Consider the following 17,363-nt stretch of genomic DNA (forward strand, 5'->3'; position numbering starts at 1 on the left):
ATCTCAGTCTGTAGCCTGGCCTGGCCTTAAACTCATGATATAGCCACTCATGACATAGCCCAGGCTGGCCTCAAACTCACAGAGATCCTCCTCCATCAGCCTCTCAAGGTCTCTGATTACAGGTGTGTGCCACCATGCCCAGCTAAGATGTTGCCTTTAGAAACATCTTTCATGTGTGTATCCCCAGAGACTTAAATGATACCTTATTAAAAAAAAGGTCTTCTTTAACTTGAATGAATGAGTGAATAAATGAATAAATGGATAATACTAGAGAAATTATCTAGAATGTTGGACATAAGAGAATTTTTTGTCTCCTAGTAAGTATTTGAGGCAATACAATCCTTTAATGCTGTGTCAGAGTCCTAGAATAATACAGGTAATGTTTGACATCAGACAAATAACAGCCTTTAGCTCTCTCCAGTCACTATGAGAGGGAATTTGTGGAGTGTGTGTAACTACCGTTAAAAGAATTAATACAATGTTATGTACTAGGATTGAAGCAGGAGCTGCTCTTCTGTTTTATAACCCTGGAAAATTCCTTTTACACATTCACTCATCAATTAATAGGTTGGCGAATTATGACAATTAAAAGAGAAAAGCCATATTTAGAGTTACATAAAGTCAAAAGGTTTTTACATTTCATGCTGTATATCTTCCTTTGCATTCTTCTGCTATATTGCAGAGAAATTTCATTAAAAGAACATCTCAGTTTTATATTTGCTTTTTTGGACACCAGGTGTATTTGCTACAGGCTAAATGTGAAATACAAAAGTAGAGATTTGTTGGAAATTTTCAAACAGTGAGTTAACTGAAGGCATACAAAAATTACATTGAGCTGATTGGAAATAATATGGATTTAAATAGACAAAAGAGACACATTTCTCTGATGAATCCTTAAAATGTCCAGGCACATGATTTTCTGTTGTGCGTGTACAGAGAAAGTGCTTTTCTTGTTTATATGAAGACAGCTTCCTGAGACTTTATTACTACAGTTTAATTATTACTACAGTTTACAATTATTACTACTTTATTACTACAGTTTTCACATAGACTTGCACACCATGTAAAAGAGTTTTGCATGTCCATAATCTCTAAGATTCGTGGAGGATGATTAAGAAAAGATTCTATTGTAATGAATCTTCAGATCGTCACGATATTACATTTTCTCACAGTACTGCTTTTTTTCTTGAAGAGGGACACAGGAAATTATGTGTTGTTCTTAGTAATCTAAATGAAAAACACAATTTCATTCCCTTATTTCTTTAAGAAAATTCCTATATAAGCAGTTGGTACATTTTCCATTTCAGTACCTATTCTGTAATGGAATTTTAAAAAGCTGAAATAGAAATTTAGGCCCTTTTTATAGCTCCCTCGGTGCCCAAGTATCTGCTTATCAAAGTGGTTTTCAATGTGATGAGTTAAACACAAGTAAGGAAGTGACTGGCGGAAACAAAGCTTTTAGCCTTCAGACAGAATGTGGAATGGTGAACAGTTAGGTTGCCTGTGTATTTGTACAGAAACAAGAGGTGAGGCTCTGTTTTACATCCCTGGGAAAATCCCATTACACAACCACACATCAATTAATAGATTGGTGAGTTGAGCTTTTCCACCTTGTCTTAATTAATATTTGTACTATCCTGTATTTGAATGAACATCTCTGCAGAAACTTAAAAGAAATAACTGTTGCTTTGTGGAATAGAAACAAAGAAAAATTAAGACAAAGATTAACTGAATGGAAATGAATAATAAACATACCTCCTAGTTCATCAGGGTAGTTTGGCTCATTATCATTAATATTATCACTGATCAGAGGAATTTGGAAAACACAGGGAATAAAAGGAATCATCAAATTGGGTCATGGTAGGAAAAGTGCATACAAGTAAAATGAGAGAGAAGAAATTTTTTATAATACCCAAGTAGGGTCTTCCAATCAGACCCTACCTCCTAACAGCATAATCTCCTCTAAGTATACAGTGTGACCATAATCTGAGCACCTTGAAAGAGCACCAACTGTGAACTGTAGAAATAAAGTACAACATTTCTGCCCTGGTCTTCCAAAGACCCATGTATAATTCTTTATGGAAAATACATCTATTCCCTCTATAAGAGGCACTAAAATCTTAACAGTTGCAATACTGCTGAAAAGTCCAATTTCTGGATTTCTTCTGAGACTGAAGGAAAAATTGTAGCTGTGAACCCCTGTTAAAATCTACAAAAAAATTAAATCCCGGCAGGATATAACAGTATAGAGTAAACATTCCCATTCCAAAAGGGAGAAATTGGGAAATAGAAGCAAATGGGACCAAAGGAGAACCAAAACCTAAGAGGTCAGTCATTAATTCCTATAATTGTGTCCAGCACCTGGATCAGGTGGTGGTCAGATATTAGCTCCAAAGGGCTTGTGTGACCCCACTCAAATGGAACTGCTGGTTACAGTCTACAGAGCCTCTCTGGAGACTCTTCACACACTGATTGCAGCTTTTCCACATGCTTGGCTTATTCGACTTCCTGCAGTCACCAGTGCACTTTGAATTTACTCACACAGTTTCACAAGTTATCTTTTCAGGGGCACACTGCTTGTCTCCCACACTTTCTTTTGAAACCTGTGTGGATTTCATAACTGTTGCACTATGCATGTCTGAAAATTAACACCACGTGAATGACACTAAGGGCTGCTGCAAGGTCAAGCAGTAGCCAGGCCCCCTTCCATCATAGCTCCAGAGGCCTCCATGTGCCTAGATGGCTTAAGCAAATCCTGAGGTTCTAATTTCCTTGATTATGCTTCTGGGTTAAGGGACCTTGTTACTCTGTTCCCAAATTAAAGTGTTACAGTTTTGAACTCTTGAAACTGCAGGTGGGAACTTGCAAATTTCTGTGATGCCCACAAGGTATCATTCCTACTGTCCTGATACAAAGCATTTGGCTTCTTTTTAATGCAAACATTTTAGGAAAACTTTTCTCAGCCAAAAACTTCACAGGTACTTACTTTTAAGCCACTAGCAACTTTTTTTCAAATTATTCATCTCTTCTTTTTGGTCCTACTTCTCAGGACATATATGGCCAAAAGCCAGTGGAAAAACCTATGTCACATCCTCAGTAACAGACTACCTTAGAGGTTCTACTTTCAGGTTAAATATTGCAATGTTTTAAACCTCAGTTCCCAGCAAAGTCTCAGAGCATGAGCAAAATGTAGACTTTTTTTCTTTTTCCAGAGCATAACTCATACGGTCCTTGTCCCCAACTGAAACCTCTTGAGCTTCACCTTTACTCTCTCCATTTTTATCAGCATTCTGGTATTCTGAACATCAAACAGAATTTCACTTAGAAGTCAGTTTACAGTGTGTTAGGGCTTTTTTAGCTAGCTTCTCAAAACTTTTCCAAACTCCTCCCTAGAACTATTTCCAAAGGCTTCTAAAAAGCATACTCAGGTATAGTCACAACAATCACCCTGATTATTTCAAATCAAAATGTCTTTTAGTCACTTTTTCGTTGTTGAGAAACAATATCTTTTCTAAGAAAAAATAAAACAAAATTTTATAACAAATAATAGGAGAATAACAATAGATAATATACTGTGTATAGTTATCTTACATGTAGTTAATCAGAGGACAGTTATGGGCATAAAAAAATTCTCCAAATGACAGTACCATATATCTTTCTTTTCAATGAAGTAAGAGAAACTAGTAGAATAACAGTTTCATATTTTGTCGTATTGTTTTTTATCTTTTTTTTTCTTCTTCCTGGTAACTTCAGTTTAAAAAAATAGAGGTTTATTGGGTTAATAATTTTTTTTTTTTCCATAGCTGGCTAGATCCAAGTCAGGAAGTGGATGGTAGGAAAGTTGGGGTGGAGGAATGGTGATGGTGTCATGGTGGGTAGAAAGCAAGGAGAGAAGGAAAGACCCAGGGAGAAAAACATACCTTCTAGCTTACATCCCTTGTTACCTACCTTCTCTAATCAGGTCCCCCACCCTAACAGCACATTCAGCTCTAAATATAGAGCATCCATTGTCTAAAGCTTCCCCAAACCCCATCTCTGAGTGTAAATGAATCTCTCAGTACATCTAGATATAAACTATAATGATAGTCAAGTTATAGGAGAATAAAAAAAAATGAGGAAGAGGAACATGAAAGCATCTACAATTTTGCCTACTTCTGGATATCTCTAATTTATTATCATTTCTTGATGGTTCTATGACCTTAATGAAGCCTTTATAGACTCAATCAACTAACACATTCCATTTATTTTCAAATAGAAACATTCCTTTCCTCATTTGTACTCAGGAATGTGATTTTTAGAGGTAGAACAAGTTTCTTAATTTAAGGATATTTCACTTATCTCCATGTTTTACCACAGGGCAAAATTAGAATACAAGTGATACCCACTTTTCTGAGTTATAATTTAGCAGAATCATCATCTGCATCTGAGACTAGTTCCCTAGTATTCTCATCTTCTATACCCTAAAAATAATTGCTCATTATAGTCTGCTTATAATATCTTAGAGTTTTCTACACTTCTCCTCCAAACTGTTCTAACCTATATCCATTGCCCACTTTTAAACCCATTTCCATATTTTTATGTATTCACTATGAAGAACAGTACTACTCTTTGCAATCAATTCTCTGTATAAACTTTTTGCTATTATAATGAATTACCTGATCTGGGTTACTTCATGATGAAAATAGGCTGTTCTTGGCTCATACTTCTCATCAAAAGATACAAGCTTATGGCTCATGATGGTCTTACTGCTAATATAGTGGCAACGTGGTAGATGGAATCACAGAGAGAGAGAGAGAGAGAGAGAGAGAGAGAGAGAGAGAGAGAGAATGTTATTGAGGTTCACTCTTTGTTCTTATAAAACTACCTCTCATTCATTCATGGGGGTTCTCCCCGATGATCTTATTTATACTATTTTTTCCATTTCTTTATTTCATTTTAAAGAGAGTAGTAAAAAAAGAGAGAGAAAAAAGCAGAATAACAGCATACCAACATCACAAACATAAATGAAACAAAGCAAGAACATTAAAAATGATACAGGGGTTTCAAGATAAAATGATAGGAATTAACAGTGGTTGTTATATTACATATTGTTATCTTCAACTATGTTGCTCAGATTACCAGATGTAAGAATGGAAGACTGTTCAAGTCATTAATGAGAACTAAAAAATTATTAGATAAAACATTAGAGATAATACAAAGTTTCACTTGACAAGATGGTAGGAATTCACCATGGTTGTTCCATTACATATTGTTGTCTTCAAACCATATTTAATCTCAATCTCTACCCTAAATCCATAACTATATATGCTATATTTGAATTAAGTTTACACTCTCCTAATACCTCACAGTGGGGATTAAATATCACCATATGAACCCATGGGGGATACTGAAATCATATTCAAACCAGGGCATGTATGCATCTCTACCAACTCAGTTAAAAATTGTGGACCAGAAGGGTGTGTAAAAGATGTTCCTTAAGCACAAAGAATATGCTGATCAGTGATAGAGAAAAACAAGAAAAAAAAGGAAAACATTATAGTGCTTTTACTTCTAAAAATTTCATGAGCATAGAAAAAGAATGTCTGAAATAGAGTTTGAAGCTCAAAAACCTGAGAAAATTTTCCTTGAGAGAAGAGCTACCTTAAGCAGTTCTCATTCATGACTGTTTATGGTATATAGTGAAAGAAATATTTCTGCAATCCTAGCTGGCTGAGCTGAAAACACAGATTTAGGATTTTCCAATAGTGAAAAAGAGGAGGGAAATTGAGACTAATAAATAGTCTCGGGGAACTAAACTCAACCACAAGTTTTAGGAATAATGAGATGTGCTTCAGGGTAAAGTACACACACAGGAGAGGTAAAGTTGAGGATAAATACCTCTCTGTTGATTCCTATGATTTGTTCACATAAGAACTCCCAAATGTTGATAGTCTTTGAGATACATATAGAAAGGAATATTTGCAAAATATGAACATCATCAACTTCTTGCACTGTCAGCAACTGCTGTATCAATAAAGAATTTAAATCTGTATTTGAGGTTGTAAAGATGTTCAGTATGCCATGTCAACTGAGTCCTCACATTTTAAAGTTTCCTCTTCTTACCTCTACCTAGAAAGTAGACTTTTGGTTTTTTATATTTATTCTCTGTAAATTACCAAAGGGTCAAAAGAAGGAAATGAACAAAAGAGAGAGAGAGAGAGAGAGAGAGAGAGAGAGAGAGAGAGAGAGAGAGAGAGAGAATATGATTGTATCAGGTACATGGGAGAATTGAGAGGAATGTTTGAGGTTAATAAGCTTCTCCTACCTCTGACTCTGATACCAAGAATACATAATTGTGCAATTAACTAAAAAGACATTCTACATTCAATGTACGTGGAATGCTTTGGCAAGATTGCCGTGTAGAGTGAATGCATTTAGACAAGTAAAAACCACATATTAAGAAGTAGTTTGTAAAAAAAGTTTATAATGAGTATTCATTTTTAATCTTAGCTTTTAAACTGTATTCTTCATGAAGAATTGAATGAACCTTGTATAATTAATCTAATATAAAGTTATGCTTAAAGAAGATCAGAGATAATCAAAGAATAGTGAGCTATACTACACACTCTAAATTAGATATTCACACAATAAAAATGCTCTACAAAAAAGTGTAAATTACTCAAAATAGTGATGCTGACAGATGATTATTCGTTATCTATTTTTATTCTGCCAGACGTTTTAAAATATACACATACATGCAAACTATTTAATAGCCTTTCCTTTTACTCAACATGTTGAAAATGTATTTTCATATACATCTTAACAAATGTATATAAATGTAATTTTAGGTACTACACTATATTCCAATGTAGGACTATGTCTTATAGCTACAAAACCAGTACCCCTTTGTATGCATTTAAATTATTTCTAATGATTAAACAGCATAAACAAATTTAATGTATGTCTTAGAACAGACATGTAGGTAATTAGTAATGGCCGAAAGCAGGAAGATTTTTATCCAAATTGTTAGCAAAATTGCAAGACTGGATTTTAAACTTTGTTCAGCTGAAGTGATTTCCAGAATACCTTAAGCAGTTCTCATTCATGCCTGTTTATGGTATATAGTGAAAGAAATATACAATCGCAGTAGGGCAATACCCAATTTTACCCCAATCTGAAAAGCATGGCTATCAGGAACAGACTTCATAACACTTGATTCAAAAGGGCTATCTTCAGTGCCATGTACGTGAATTATAATTCAGGGAGCAACCACCACTAAAACTTGTGGCCCAAGGAACTGAGCACTTTAGCTATCATTTTCAAAACAGGGAAGGTTATATGACCTCCTTACCTGCTGGTCCCAGGAGTAATCTGCCAACCTATAATCCAGATGTTTAAAAGCTGTTTCACAGGAACCATGGTCCCAGAGCCTGCCTCTACACCCATGAATGACTGGTATGTAGGAGGCTTCCACAGAGCTCCAATGTGGGCAACAGTGTGCTTGATAGTAGAACATGGAAGGAACCAATAAATGACCTTCAGATCAAGTCTGTTTGACAAAGGACATGGGAGTGAAACTGCATGGATGATCCTAAGTCACATGAAGAATCTTAGTTTCCAGACATTCCGTAAGATATATATTTTAACTTTTCCTAAAGGAAAGCCAACAAGTGTGGAATGTAGGCTAAGTGGTAATTCCATAAATTCCCTAAAGTTACCTGATTGTGATGGTCCACTCAGTAGATAGCCTGACTTCAGTGGACATTATTTTGTCACTTATTTCAACAGTTAGCAGGTTAATCAATTTTTATTATTTTCAAAAAATGTTAGCCAGTATTATCATTTCATGGAAAACTTTGTAAATCTCTCTAATTTCTAAGAGATAAATCTGTATAAGAGGAATTTATGATTGATACTGTAGGCACAAATACTTATGCACTACAGTAAGAAGTAAAATGTGAAAACCAGTCAGTTTCACACAGCAGTCAGGAAAGTGCAAGGAGAATGATTTTTCAGCATTTCTCATGTAGAGTGCTACATTATTGATCTAATCTTTGCTTTGTGAGGGATTCCAGTACTTTGTAATTAAAATGTGTAATATTTAATAATGAACTTAGCGACATTTAAATAAATGCATTGATCATTTGCATTTCAGCTGGAATTAGTATTGCCTTGTTAAATTTCTATTGAGGTTTTTTTAAATATAATTTTTACACTTACATGTAATTGATAGTTTCAAAATATTTTAACATTTGTTTTGTATGTTAGAGTAATTATCATTACGCATGCCACTTCTAAATATCCACATATGTTACAGCATTGTAATGGTTGATATATTGTGTCAACTTGAGAAGTTTAGAAGTTTAACAAAGCCACTCAGCAGGGAACCAGGGTCTTCAACTTGTAAATATCTTCATCCTGTGCAAGAGGAAGGCAGGGAGATAGTCTGAGTGTTATACCTGCCCTAGAGGAGGTAACTTGCTTACAGTATAAGGGAGAAAAAGAGGCTTGCTCTCCGCCTTTTGTTCTTGCTGTTTTAGCTATCTTCCACCACCATGACTTTTTTTCCATCATCTTGCCACCTTGCCTTGGAGCCGGCTGATTACAGACTGAAACCTTCACAAACTGTCAGCTAAATAAACCTTTCCTTCCTTAATTTTCTATGTCAGATATTTTGTCTCAGCAATGAGAGAAATGTAACTTAAACAAGCATGAAAGAAGGTTTCCCATACAAATATTTACAAGATACTTTCCCTTTGCTGGCTATACATTGAAAATCATAATTTGATTGGGATTGATTTGCACTATATAGATTGTGAACTGAGAGAAACTGAGAGTGAGAACTCAACCTTGTAGGTTGTTCTGTGGTTTAAAAATAGTTTGGAGACATCAATCCCTGAATGTGGTAATTTCACAGACCTTTCTCACTCACTGCTTTGCAGAGAGGTCTAAGAGCTGCATTTGAGGGAAGAGAACTGGCTTGTTATACGTAAACGTAAAAATATTTTCTCATTTTGTTCTTTCAAGGTGAACAAGAAGAAAAACAGATGGAAATGAAAAAGAATAAAGAATACTTTAGAACGATAAATGACTTACTGTTTCAAATTTTCTGTGTTAATAAATTTGTGTCTTTTTCCTATGAATCCATTCCATATCTTTATTTATTTATTTATTTATTTGGTACCAGAAATTGAACTCAGGACCTTGCGTGTGGCAGGCAGGCGCTTATGCCACTGAGTTGTATCCCTGGCCCTCATCCTATATCTTTAGTTTTTGTGAAACTCTTGTTGTAGATAGGCCATCTGTGCAGCAATGGTATTTATTTGTTTCTGAATTTCTGTTAATTTTTATGAGGTTAGGGTGTGTACAGTTTCTTATTTATGTCAAATACATGAACATAAAAATAAATAAGGAATGTGCAAAAATCATAGAACAAAGACAGTCATGCAATCCTTTCACAAACGAATGTGGGTACTTCTTAGCATTACCACATAGTCTTACTATCCTAGCCTTACCACATAGTCTTACTATCCTAGCCTCTTAGGGGACTATGGAAGATGAGAAACCTATGTTCTTGCTTCTCAGGGTGCTGATATTCTAATTCAACAAATTAACAGCATTGTTTCTGATTGTGATAAAATGCAAGGTATTACACAGAGTGGCTTCAACTGGAAACCACCTAATAATTGGTGATCATGAAATAATTTATTTGAAGCAAGTATAAATCCTTATAATCCAACTGGAATATAGGAAAGGCATTAGATATTCAATAATATATGGAAAGTTAAAGTTTCAACAAATCTTACCTAGATTTTAAGCATAGAGAAATCACAATTAAAGTCTGGGCTGTATGTGACCAAGAAAAATATGGGAAGCATGTTTTTTTTCTCCAATATGATCCCATTTTTAAAAAATTATAATGTTTATTACTGAAAAGTAATTGTGTACTTGCATTACAAATAATTGATCTCTGAATATTCAATATTTACATAAATAGAAAAAGTGATATGCCTTAACTCATGCGTGATCTTTCATAAATTATGTATGTATGAGTGATGATGAGAAAATTCAATAAATGTTTAAATTTAAAATATTATGACACTTAAAGACATATTGTCATTAATCCACCTCACAATGCTCCGAGTCTTCAACATGCCTATCTCATCATTTTTGTGTTTTTTTCAAGCAGTTTTCCCAGCATTCTTTCATGAAAATACTTAGTTGCACTGTGTGACTTCCTCAATTTCTTACATAGTTCAAAGTGTTTACTTTTCATTGTTATTTTCACTTTGAGGAAAGACACATATCACATTGTCTTGGTTACTTTTCTATCATTGGTAAGACAAAAAACCTGACTCCCAGAATTAAGGAAGGAAAGCTTTACTTAGCTGACAGTTTGTGGAGATTTCAGTCCATTGTCAGCTGGCACCAAGGCAGGGCGGCATGGTACAGGGGTAACAGTTCGAGGCAGCAGAAGACAGCAAAAGCAGCAAGAGCACAACAGGAGGGAGGAAAGCCTCTTCCTCCCTTATAGTGTATATCGGCTATCTGCGCACGCGCACACCGTCTCTATGCTCTCTTCTTCCGCAAACTGAGGATGTTTACAAAGTAAGGACCCTGGCCCCCTTCTGAGTCACTTACTTGAACTTTTAAACTTCTGAAGTTGACACAGTGAAAAACATTCTAGAGAGGTAAGGGCAGGTCTTTTTTAAACCCATGATGTCGAACAGCTGAGTAAGTTAGTTAAGCTTCCACATTCCTCAAGCAGACACAATGTATCAACCATAACTTACCTATAACCAGAATTAGATGGGTGCGGGCGCACTGTAATGTTTACCAGCCTGGCTTTCCGCTGAGTGGCAGTGGGCAGCAGCATTCACTACATTTTTAAAAATCGTATTTCCTTCAGATACACATATAAAAGAACTTCCACAACTACTGCAGATAGTGACAAGAACAGTGGAATCAGTGTGTTCGAGCAAAAAGGAGACTTTTGAGAGTGATTGATATGAAGTTTACTGTAATCATTTTAAAAATATAATTATCTATCATGTATTCTTTTCACCATTAGTGCTCTGCTAATAGCTAAAACATACTCAAAATAGACAATTCAACTTTGAAAGGAATGTATATATAAATAATATTCCCCAATTTTTTTTCATACCAAGAAAGATGCCAAAGACCCTCAATACTTTCTATGGTTCAGTGTAGATTGCTATTTTGGTAGTTTTTATACTCTCTATAGAAAGAGGTAGAAAAATTTACACAAAATCTAATTTTTCTTCCTCTTATGTCACAAGGAATTTTATGCTTAGAAAACTGAGCACTAGCCTTGAGTTCAATATCTCTGATGTGAATATAGAATCCCTAATTTTCGATATAAAAGTACAAGATAGATTCCTTTCACAAATACTGTCTCAGTGATCCATGCTGCTGCAAACTAAATGCTGACAAGGGTTAGGCATAATTATCGATGGTCTTAGATCTTAGAATCATCAGTGGATCAATGCTAATTTGGAGTCTCTGCGTCATAACACCATGACTTTGGACTCACCACTGTGAAACTTTTAGGACTGGCAAAACTCTGACTTTTGAGTGGCTCTATCTCTGTTAGTAGAGTTCTGTGTATGCTCACTGATAAATGTCACAATAGACATTGGAAAATAGAATCATAAGCAAGATGTTTATCTTGTTGGCTAAAAACTATCTTCCTGGGAACTTTAAAATTTTGAATTTTTAGCTTTTTCATGGTAGCATTTCATTTTCAAAACAGCTCATATTAGACAATTGGGCACTTTGACATTGAAAAATCAAAAGAAACATTTAAGCATTGTGGATGAACAATACATATTCTCATAGTAATTTTTATTCTTTCTTTAATGCAGTAGGCAATAAGTGTACATTTCATAATTCCCAGTAAGTGCCTTTTTGTTTAGTTTGAGCTATAAGCAAGCGTGGTCTACGCAATGTCATTATAATGTGATAGATGAAATGTTTGATGCAGCAGAGACAGAGGAGAGCTTGTCTTTTGCAAATGCGTAGGGATCCTGGTGATCTTTCCTCTGTTTTCCCTCCCCTCTGCCCTCCCCACTCCCTCTCTCCCCACAGCTTCCTTTTCCTCTGCAGAGTCCATCTCTCTTTTCTCTGCCATCTCCCTTTCATTTTGCTTGGAAAATTATTTACACTTTGAGCTTCTCTTATTAGAGAAACTGCAATATTTAGCCCTTATGTCTGATTTATTTCATTTAGAATTATATCCTCAAGTTCTGCCTATTTTCCTAAAATTTTTCAAAGTTATCTTTAAGTCTGAGTAGTATACCTTCAGTTCTTTTATACTTTCAGTTCTAGTCCTCTGTGTCTAGAAATATCTTCAGAGCCCTTCTCATTTAGTCATAATTCTAAAAAAATTTCCTTCTCTTCTGTATTGCTAGTTAAGTATATACTGAGGATTTTGGACAAAGGTAGGGTTAGAAATGGTAATCAAATTATAATAAAAGGACTAATATATCAAAAGATCTGAGCAAATATTTAGCAAACAATCTCATATTTTGTAAGTGATAAAACTAAGTTTGGAAAAAATAAATCTATTGTGTGTACTCATGAGTGTTTTTCTCCCTGAGGTTGGATGAGCAATAAAAGAATCATGATTAGAATTAAATGTCTTGTCAAAGGGTCTGTTAAGTAGTTTATATATATGTGTATGCATATATATTATATATATTACAATATTATATACACATGAAATTTGTAGAGGAAATTGCAGAAGTAGCAACAGACAAAGATCGAGCCGTATGTCCACTTACAATAATCAGTATACTATATTGTGGACATTATCTTCTATTTAATGTTGTGTTTGGAAGAGCTCAACCTTGTAAGACCAAAACATCATTAATTCAAAAATATTCATTATATATTGAATATGTGAACATAGCCTGATGTGATGTTCCTGAATTTTTACCTAATGACTATGATGTTAGTATTACAACAAAGTGTATAGCAATCCTTATATTATATTAATGCTGATAATATAATACATCATAGTATCCCCTATTGTAAGGTGGGCACTCTAGAGTGTGAAAAGGCAGGTAGCGGGGCTAAGGTCTCAGAGAAAATGTTGAAGGTGAGGCCATTCCACCTCAGAATGCAAGGAAGTTCCTTTTAAACACGGTATATTTGGTTTAGAAAATGAACCAACACCAGAAGTCTTTTCTCTCTAGGGCTGCAGCTGTTGCTTCTAGTAATGCACAGCTATTTTCTTTAACTTTACATTGTACAGTTTGCTGATCTAATTGTTGAACATTTGAGATGCTATTATGCCAGGACTGATTGCAATTTGTAATTGAATGACAGAACAAATTTCCCTTTCTAACTTTTTCAAGGTCAAAACCTCCAATCAGAATTTTAGGGAAAATAGACACATTATTTGTGTCCAAAGACATTTCAGAATGCACTTTCACATAGGAGCCCATTTTATAATTTTAGCACTTCATAGGCTCAGAAAGTAAGTCCTTGATAAGGAAATGTCTATGGATATAGACTACCATTGCTTTGCGGTTAAAAAAAAAAAGAAAGAAAAAATCACTTTTTTTCTCTTTATGTATTCTAAGTGAATTAGATGCCAAATCTATTTATTAATTTATGCTGGCATTATTCATTTAGTAAGGGTATTACTTGCTGCACACATGGACAAGTAATTTAGAATGTGTCCATGAATAGTTTTGAACTGTGACAATACTTGGTAGTCCTCATTAGTGTATCTTTGGCCTCTAAAAATGACAAAGAATACACTAGAAACACTCAATGTAACCCATTTCCATAGGTGTTGGACATGTTTAATTATCTATGACTTCAAACTATATTATGTCTAAATAGAACATTTGGCATGTGTACCAGAATACAAGCTGTACAGTATTTCTGATCACTTTCAGTTCTAAAACCACTTGACTAAGCTTAAGCATCAAACTTCTAAGCCTGTTTTATCTTTTAGAAAAGTTTGCTACTTCAGTTGTTCCTATTCATAATAAATTTTTAAAAAATTATATGAATCAATCAGGACTAGGCCTGAAAGGCCTCATAGGAGACTTCACTAATCATGTTCAACTTCTTTGCAGGTTCATTCATCACTATTCCCATCTTTCAATTTCTGTGCCCCTTCACTTTTCTCCTCCCAGGAAATATAGTTCTTTTTTTTCTTTTTTTTTTTTGGGGGGGGGTACCGGCAATCAAACTCAGGACCTTGCACTTGCCAGGCAGGCACTTGTTCCACTGAGCTATATCCCTGACTCAACACGTAGTTCTTGAGATCTCTCAGACTGTCTCAAACTCTGACTTTCTCTGTAAAAGTAGGTTTGATTCTTCCAACATTACTCAGTGTGTTCACTATCCTTGCCAGTAGTCATTTAGTTCTCCCTCTGAACACAAAGTTGTGTCACTTTAGTGGTTATCAAATTCTGTTATAAGTCATTACATATTTGTCATCCTTCCCATTTGAATGTTAGGTGTCTGCAGCTTGGCGACACCTTAATATCTTTGTTCCTGAGTATCAGCGTGCCAATATACAAGAGAGTTTCAGGGTAGTAAAGCTGAAGCAGCTGCAAAAGCCAGTCTTTACAAAGTAGTTTTTAGGATCTAGCAACATACTAAGGCCTTCACTCTTTCAATGACCCTGCTACCCAAGAATTGTAACTTTTGTTTCACAGATATAGAACATAGAATTTAAGACTTCAAATTGAATAAACACGCTTAAGTTCACACAGCTAAGAAGCGGTTTGCTTTGTATTCTCATGGTCACTTTCCTTAGGAAGTCAAGGTGAGAGTACTTGAGCATTTACAGAGGCCTGGGAAATTATTGGCAGTTTTTCTAGGACTCAAAGTTTTTAGAATGAATGCGTATGTGTGAGGTGGGGATCTGTTCTTCAGGCGAAGTTAATCTTAGAAGATCATCTATTTCAAGTCATGGCATTTTTGCCATGTTGCAGTGGTATTTTTGTAGCACATAAAAATGTCTATTTCAGTGCCATGTGAGCATAACTTTATATAGAATGTGAAAGGATGGAACAAGGGAAGGAAATGCTTGCTGCTTTAGCACACAGTAGTGATAGGCTCTGAATGTGATGCCTGTCCTCATAGATTAGAAGTGAAAACAAAACCCTGTGCAGTGAGAAGAAGACAGAGCTGATTGTACCTTCAGCTGTACTTGGCCACAAAGGGAATTTCATTTACCTCCGGTTGCACCATTTGCATCTCTTATCCCCTCCTGATGGTTGCTGTAGGAGTCTCAGAGGAGCCATAATTACTCTTTCCCCTGGGCTCATCTCACTCAGTACAGTTATGAGATAATTTCCTCTGACAAAAGTTGATTAAAGGAGGGATGGAAGGAAATAATGCACAACCAGATTTATACTCTTTATACATCATGAAAGCACAGGGCATGTTAATGAGTTCTCTTTAGACTCAGGCTTTACATCCTGGTTCTCTGCTCTGTGTGATTGAAAGTGTATTGCAGAAGCAGGCAAAGCCTCAGTGAATTATTTTGTAAAACAAAAGAGTAATATTGCCATAGTTTGGCTCAGGAATGTGGTCCAGAGGTGCAAGCTTGTGGGACTATCAAGGGTGGAACAGCCTTTATCAGGTGAGGAGGGTCCATGAGAGGTCTTCAAGCCCAAGCTCTTGCAGCAGCAGTAGAACCCTGGGCTTTTCTTCTTCCTCTCTTTTGCATTTTGGTCATGAGCTAATCTTTTCTTGCTTCTCCCAAGATGTGTGGCCTTACCACAGGCCTCAAAGCAATGGGGATCACCTCCAAAACTGTGGAGGTTTCAGAAACCTTCAATTAAAACATACCTTTTCTTTTATAAGTTGATCAGCTCAAGACTTCTTTACAGGAACAGACAGATAATTGGCACAAATTCAACTGGAGGGTTGAAGTACTGTGTAGAACACAATGATCCCTGAAGTGTTTGACAAATAGCAACATCTATCTTAAGTATTTAATCTATGATTTGACCATCCTTTTCTTCAGTGGAAAGATAAACTGTTTTACTAAATGACCAAGTACTTGAAAAAATAGATTCTTTCCTTTCCATTTTGTGAGGTTATGGACTTCCTATAGCACTGATCATCGTTATTGTGCATGTCCACCAAGTAGTAATAACAAATGTTTTGTTTTTTCTCTTCTTAATTGAGATTTCCTTAAAATGCCCTTAACTGTACACCAATCCATTATTGTTGGAATTGTTATTCTGGTAAAATAGCTGACAGATGATGTTACTTTGCGCGTTACAGAAAATGATACCCATGGGGAGGAAAGGAAGCACTTTAGGTTGGGTTCTCTATTTCAGAGTGAAAGGTGTATTTTTAGAAATCTATCTTACATGTTCAGTAGCCATAAAATATCTGTGTTTTAAAGTATTCAAAAACTGCATAATTCTTTGAAGTTGAAGCATACTAAAGAGACATGGAATGGGTTTCTCTCTACTTGAATGTAGAAGAAAGGAAAGGTTTTGGTTGTTTCTGTCTTTGTCTTTGCCAATGAGCAACCCACAGGAATGCTGGACCCTATTTTTTTTTTTTTATTTTGGTTCCAGGAATCGAACTCAGGACCTTCCGCTTGTCAGGCAGGAGCTTACACCACTGAGCTATATCCCAAGCCTGTTCCTTGATTCTCGACGCATCAGTCTAGTCTCTGCTACGGTCCTCGCGCAGCGTTCTCTGTGTGCTCTTCTCCCTCTTCTTGTAAGGACGAAGGTCACATTGGTTTAAGACCCCACCTTCCCTTAACTAATTATATTTTCAATTACATTACTTTAAAACAAGATTACGTTTGGAGTCACTAGAAGTGAGAATTTCAATATATCTGCTTGTGGAGAACAATTCAACCCATAGCACGACTTGTTTCTAAAATAAAATGAAGGCAGATTCTGTGAAGAGACCATTATGCTTTAAATGGTTAGTACAGATTGTGCTGGTCATGATCCATGCTCAGGACTGGTTTAGTTGGAAGAAAGAATAGCCTGTAGGAGAATTGAAATGAGTCACACCCCAACACTCTTCCCACCCAAATTCCCTTTACCAATTTAACACTGCCTGTGAATACACTATTAGAAATACTTTGTTTGAATGAAAGTTTGTGTTCATTAAAATTTAAATATCCCTAGACAGAATAATGCTTTGAATTGTGCTTGTTATTTATATCCTTAGAATAAATGAAATTATCAGGTTTTTTTTTTCTTGAAGGCAGCGTTAGATGGAGTGCATATTATGAGGCTGTATAATTTGCAATTTAAACAGAAATCAAGAACACTAGCACAGAGCCACACTGTTCAATCAGAAACGGAGAAAGAGGAGGGACACTTCAGAACGTCTCACCAGACCACAGAAATACTAGA

The sequence above is a fragment of the Chinchilla lanigera genome, unplaced genomic scaffold (genome assembly GCF_000276665.1).
Source record: "Chinchilla lanigera isolate Chin_1 unplaced genomic scaffold, ChiLan1.0 scaffold00021, whole genome shotgun sequence".
Lineage (NCBI taxonomy): Eukaryota > Metazoa > Chordata > Mammalia > Rodentia > Chinchillidae > Chinchilla > Chinchilla lanigera.